Source organism: Moschus berezovskii, chromosome 27 (assembly GCF_049115385.1).
Source record: "Moschus berezovskii isolate FMDL1 chromosome 27, NW_MosBer_1.0, whole genome shotgun sequence".
In the NCBI taxonomy this organism is placed as follows: domain Eukaryota; kingdom Metazoa; phylum Chordata; class Mammalia; order Artiodactyla; family Moschidae; genus Moschus; species Moschus berezovskii.
Window position 1 is genome coordinate 916,235 of NC_142486.1, and position 5,323 is coordinate 921,557.

Here is a 5,323-nt window from a genome sequence, read left to right on the forward strand (position 1 = left end):
TCCTCCGACCCCGACTTCCGGAGCACCCGGAAGCAAAATGGCGAGGGGCGGGGCAGCAGGGTGGGCCGGTGAGCGGGTCCGCGGCGCCTGCGGCGCCCCCTGGCGGCGGGAGGCCGGTGCCGCCTGCGAGGGGAGGCGGGGTCCGCCGCGCGCTCCCGGGTGCAGAGGCCCGTGGTGCGCCTGGAGCCCAAGGACCCACAGCGCGGAAGGGGGCCTGGGCCGCTCCCCGCGCGGGCTGGGCCGTCCGAGCGCTGTCCCGCCCGTGGGCCGAAGGGCGGGTTGCGGGGTCCGCTGGGGGCTCTAGGAGGGAGCCTGGCGGCCGGGGCTGGGCCCGCTCGGCGCTGAGGACGCGGTCGCCAACCGCGCGCTGCGTGCGGGCCCCGGCGACCCGCACGCGCTGCTCTTGCCGGGGGTCTGCACGCCGTCCCCGCCTCCTAACCAGGGCCGGGGACCGGGTGACAGCCAGGCGGCCCCCGGCCACGCGCAGAGGGCGCCCCGCTTGCAGGCGGAGCGGAGGGCCCCGCGCAGGACGAGGCCGCCGTGGGAAGGGCGCGGCGCGCGTCGGACAGGCGGCGTCGCCGAGAAGGAAGCCGGGCGCGGGTTTGAACCGCCGCAGCGGGCGCAGCGCTGAGCTTCGAAGGGCGCAGAGCGGGAGGGCTCAGGTGAACACCTGCGCATGGAGGTCGCTGTGGACGCCCCGGAACAGCTGCCGGCGGCTGTCAGAGCCGGGGGTCTGCCCTCCAGCGCCGGACCGGCCTTCCTCCCGAGGATGGTGTTCGGAGAAAGGGCTGCGACCCCGGAGAGACTCCTGCAGGGGAAGGGGTCCAGGGGGGCGGGTGCTGGCTGCACAGCCAGTGCTCTGCGCAGCCCGGACATTGCTGGACCGAACGCACACAGAGGCGGCGTCCTGGGACGTTCGTCAGCTAGAAGCCCTGCTCGTCTCGGTCACGTCTCTGAGTGAGGGTGTTTGTGCAGAGGTGGTGTCTTGTTTGTTTCTTAAAATTAAGTTTATTTGTTTTTGTCTGTGCTGGGCCTTCGTTGCAGCGAGGGCTTCCCTCCAGCTGCGGCGAGTGGGGGCTCCCTACGGTTTTGGGGTGCGAGCGGCTCACTTCGGTGCTTCTTTTGTCTCAGAGCACGGGCTTCTGAGCGCAGGGGCTTCAGAAATTGTGGTGCAGACGCTTAGCTGCTCCACGGGGAGTGGGGTCTTCCCGGACCAGGGACCGAGCCCGTGTCCCCTGCATTGGCACGCGGATTCTTCTCCACCGCTCCGCCAGGGATCCCCCTGAGCAGAGATGTGCGGTTCTCACAGCCCAGCCCCAGCCCGAGAGGGGCCTTCCCGGACCCCACCAGCCCCGCCCCGCTCCCCCGGGCCTCTGCTGCCCGCCTGGGGCGAGGTGGGTCCTGGTCGCTTTTCCCTGTGCTGCGACAACATTAGTTGCAGTTGGGGTGTTGAGGTTCTAAGCCAAGGGTCCAAAGGTTCCCAGGGGCGTCTGCAGGAAGGACCGCTCTCCAGGGACCCTCGACACCGGAGAGGCTGACCTTGAGCCCCCCCCTCCATAGGGCCAGGCAAGCCCCGGAAGGTACCAGGGAGCCGGCAGCTCCAGGTGCAGGGAGCGGGGGCCAGTCTGCTGAGACCGGGCAGGAGGGCCAAAGGCTCAGCAGAGGCTGCAGGGAGGGCCGGACTCTGTTTTGCTTCCTTGGGGCCCGTCTGCCCTAGGTGTAACGACGGTGAAGGTGACGGTGGAGCAAGCGGGGGACGCTCCGTGAGGAGAGAGGTGCCGCCTCCGGGAGGGGAGACGGGCGGGGCGGCGGGCGGCCGGGTCAAGACACGCCCCTCTGACGGGGTCGGAGGTGGGCCGCCAAGGTGGGTGGACGGGCGTACACCTACGGCGGACCCGTGCCCGATACGGTAGTGTAATTATTCTTCTATTAGGAATTAATGTAAAAAATTGAAACAAACAAACAAAGAAAACCCCTCAGCATCTGACTCCCGGCGGCACGCCCAGCACTCCCCGTCAAGGCTGCCCCTGGCAGTGCTGGGGAAGCCCCCTTCTCAAACCCCTGAGTGGGAGCCGGGCTGCTGCAGACAGCGGGGCTCTGGGAAAACGGCCCAGGGAGCCGTCACGCCAAGGCCAGGTTCCGGCAGAGACTCTGCCAATGCTGGCCTTCCCCCGGGGCGCCAGCCGCCCCCACACCACGTGAGTGCACGACCCTCCTGGAGGGGGGGAAGTCTAGCGACAGCTTCATTCTGTGAGCTGTGCCCAACCTCTGACCCAGCCGGCGCTCCTAGGATCTGACCCCAAATGTGCAGGAATTCCAGCACCAAGTTGATCCTCTTGGAGGCCCGGGGTCCAGCTGCCTGGACCGGTAAGCTCAGCCACAGGGCGTCCAGACGATGCACTTGTCAGAAGCTGCTGCGGAAGCGCCAAGCAGGGCTCCTGTGATGGAACAGCCCCGTCGGCAGCAGAGGGGAAGAGGCCATTCGTGCGTCAGGATGTGGGAAGTGACCACATCTATCTAACGGCAGAAACGGTCTAGGAAGAAGCATACCCAGTGCTCCCCGTGGTTACGAGCAGGGCCAGGCTGGGGCAGGACAGCCAGACAAGCTGTCCTCTCTGTGTGCTTCATTTCACTGATATGTGAATGGCCCAGATAAGTTTCCCACTAGGGAATGAAAGGCAGCGTGCCTGCCCCACGGGGCTGTCCCGGCTCCTCCCGTGGGGGCCACACAGGCCCCAGCCTCCCTCTGTGTCCCAGGAGGGGCAGGCACGGTCCAGGCTGGCAGTCACCACCCTGGCCTCTCCCTGGGACTTCAACCTCTTTCTCACTGGACAGCCTCTTCTTCCTTCAGAATCCAGCCTCCCAGCATGGCCCCTTCTTCCGTGAAGTCCTCCAGGGCTCCCCCCGCCGGGGCAGGTGGTGGCCATTCCCCTGCTGGTGCCTCCGCCCTGGCAGCTCGCACACCTGGGTGTCTGGGCCCCAGGAATAGCACCCGACCCTTGTGGAATGGAGCCTGCCTGTCTGAACTTTCTGGACAAGTCCCAGATGCAGAGATCGGGGTCACAGAGGTCAGAGGTCAAGGGGTGATGGACAGATCTTTCCCACTGGGATTCTGGGGCAGCAACACTGGAGTCCCGTCCCCCACGGTGCCGCCCGGCCACCTGGAGCTCTGCCGCGCCTGGTCCAGGAGGGAGGAAGGGGCTGCAGGGGGCAGAGAGGGACCACCCGGGCCGCCCCCAGAACTGAGTCCTGGGGTCCCAGGAATCTGCTTTCCACAGGTTCCCCGAGAATGCAGGGGTCTCCAGGCCTCCCTGAGGCCCCACTGCGTTCGTTAGCTTCCCAGGAAGCCCCTCTGCCAGACGGCTGGAGCACAGGCGTGTCCTGCAGGCTGGACGTCGAGGCCGGGCGTCCAGGGGAGGGGCCCTCTGCCCCTTCCAACTCGTGGGGCACTGGCTCCGGCCGCGCCCTCTGTCTCTGCTGCCTGATCCCCAGGCCACCCCTTTCTGGTCCCCTTTTCTCTTGATGGATTTAGGCCCCCCAACCCAGGACGACCCCAGCTCAAAGGCTTTCCCCGAATTAGAGCCACAAAGACCCTGTTTCCCAACAAGACCCACTCTAAGGGTCCAGGGGGAAGGGTGGAGTGGGCATGTGTTCTGGGGCCGCCCTCCCGCCCACGGCAGCTGCATTCTGAGGAACCCCGCCTGGTCTGCCACGCCCCCCGACCCTGTCCAGCACCCCAGCCTTATCTCTGTGCGCGCCAGTCTCCTGTCTCGGGGCCTCTGCCTGCCCGGGCTGTTCCTGCGTCAGAAACCCCAGGCGCTGCCGTCCTCACCCCAGGACCGTGGCCCGGGCCCCAACAGCACCCTTTGGAGCCCCCGCCACCCCGAAATCCTATCGTTTACCTCCTTATTTAAGGCCTGCCTCCTGCCTCCCCCCAGCAGCACCTCGCCTGGGTGTTCCCTGCCAGGTGAATGTGGGTGGGCTGACTGGACCAGGTGGGCAGAGGGAGATCGCGAGCAGAGAAGCTGTGATGGGCCGGAGCGGGGTTCAGCCGGACGGATGCATTGGCTGGACAAACCCAGGCCTCTGACCCCCGCAGCCCCAGGTCATGTGGGCAGCGACCCCGCAGCCACGGTGAGAACTCTCATCCCCCAGATTCCTGACCTAGCGACCATGTGGCAGGCATACACCTCCTCCAAGCCCCCGCGGCTCCGCAGGAGGGCAGCCCTCCCCGGCACCTGCGGGTCTCAGGAGCTGAGCGGCCGGGAGGTGGGGGTCAGAGGTGAGACGCACCCACCCCGGCCCCCCGGGAGGGGGTGGGGGAGAGGGCAGGGCTGCAGCTGCGTGTGGTCTAACGGCCTCCACGCAGGAAGCAGCTGCTCCAATCTGGGGCCCTGGGCCCCCCTGAGCTGGGCTCCAGCCCCAGAGGGCGCCCTGTCTCCGACTGAGGTCTCCTTGCCCAGGGCAGGGGTCCCCCACCCAGCCAGGCCTGGCCCGGCCCAGCACTCACGGTGGGGGGCTGGGAGATGGGTGCCCCCGAGAGACCACCACAGGCTGGGGACCCATCAGCTTCTAAATCTAGAAGCCACCTCGTCCATGCTGGAGGCCGGGTCAGCCATGAGTCAGCGGCCTTGGGGGCTCTCAGGAATTCCCTCTGCCAACGCCGGGGCTGTCGGGGGCGCAGGAGCCTGCCGCGGGGTGCGGCTGTGGTGGGGCCAGTTGGGGAGCAGGTGCCCTGGGCACCCCCCACCCCGCCACCCTGCCTGAAGCCTCTGCGGGGGGCTGGGGGGCTGGGAAGGTGGAGCGGAAGCCCCAGGGAGGCTGCCTCTGGCCGGAGGTGGGAAGCGCCTTCCAACAATGGTCTGAAAATAGAACAGGCAGCTCCCGAGGAAGCTGACCGTCAGGGGAAGGGGTGGGAGCAGGAAGGCTGCCCGGCCGGGAGGAGCCCCCGGCCTCAGTTTCTCCGCCGGCACCGCCCGGGTGTGGGGGCTTGCGGCTGAGGAAGCAGGCCTGGGGGGCAACCCCCAACAGGAGTGCCTCTCGGAGGGCATGCTTCCCACCAGGCCGCGGGCGTGCCCAGCAAAGGATTCCAGGGATGTTCCCGGGGCGGCCAGCGCCCCCTCCCGCCCAGTGAGGGTGGCACTGTCTGTGGGGCCCGCACCCGCCCGCCCCAGCGCCCAGGACCAGGCCTAGCGCCTCCAGGGATGAGACTGAGCCCAGGGTGCAGCTTTGGTGGGCACGCCAGCCCACGTGTGACACGCTGCTCCCACGCCTGCGAGAGCTGCGAAGCAGCGGGAAGCAAGTGTCCACTGCGGAGAGCAGA